Source organism: Anas acuta, chromosome 20 (assembly GCF_963932015.1).
Source record: "Anas acuta chromosome 20, bAnaAcu1.1, whole genome shotgun sequence".
NCBI lineage: Eukaryota > Metazoa > Chordata > Aves > Anseriformes > Anatidae > Anas > Anas acuta.
In genome coordinates, this window is record NC_088998.1 from 8,351,278 (window position 1) to 8,351,965 (window position 688).

Here is a 688-nt window from a genome sequence, read left to right on the forward strand (position 1 = left end):
CTTACAAGGAAACTAGAACAACCCTCAAAGCAACATCATCCAATTTCCTCACTCTGGTCTCTTAAAACCATCAAAATTAAAAAGGTTCTGACTGGTGAAGCAATCAAGGGTCCCTTTAGGAAAGAACTGGTAGATCAGTAGCTCACAGCTACATTCAAATTTAATTTCTTACCTCAGAAAAGTCTGTCTAAATTTCAGGCTTTATTTTAAGCAGCAGTCACTGACCTTCTCATCCGGTCTCCATCCCATGCTGAGCCTTGGAACCTTCAGGAGTTTTAGGGAGAGACGAGGACACGACAGAACTTCGCTATAAACACCTCCAAGGCTTTCTTCCAGCTGGAACCTGCAGCCTCTCCAGCTGCTGCAACAGATGTCAGCCCCTTGGAGCCCCGCAGAGCAACCTGTGCTCGTGGCCCACACCGCGTGCAGCAGCATCAGGCCTGAGGAGTAGCGCTGCTTGTTTAAAACCTCCTGTGAGCTCCCCAACGGGAGAGTAGAGGAGCAGGTGTGGGAAAGCCAAAGGAATCAACCTTGGATTATAAACTCTTCAAATGGTGTCTGAATTGTCACTCACCAGACACAACTCACCGCTGTCAGCTGGTGCTTGACTGATGCAGAACTACCACGCAGAAGAGGCAGAGACCGGTGCTGCAGGCTGTGACACCCGGTACAAAACCACAAATCCAGC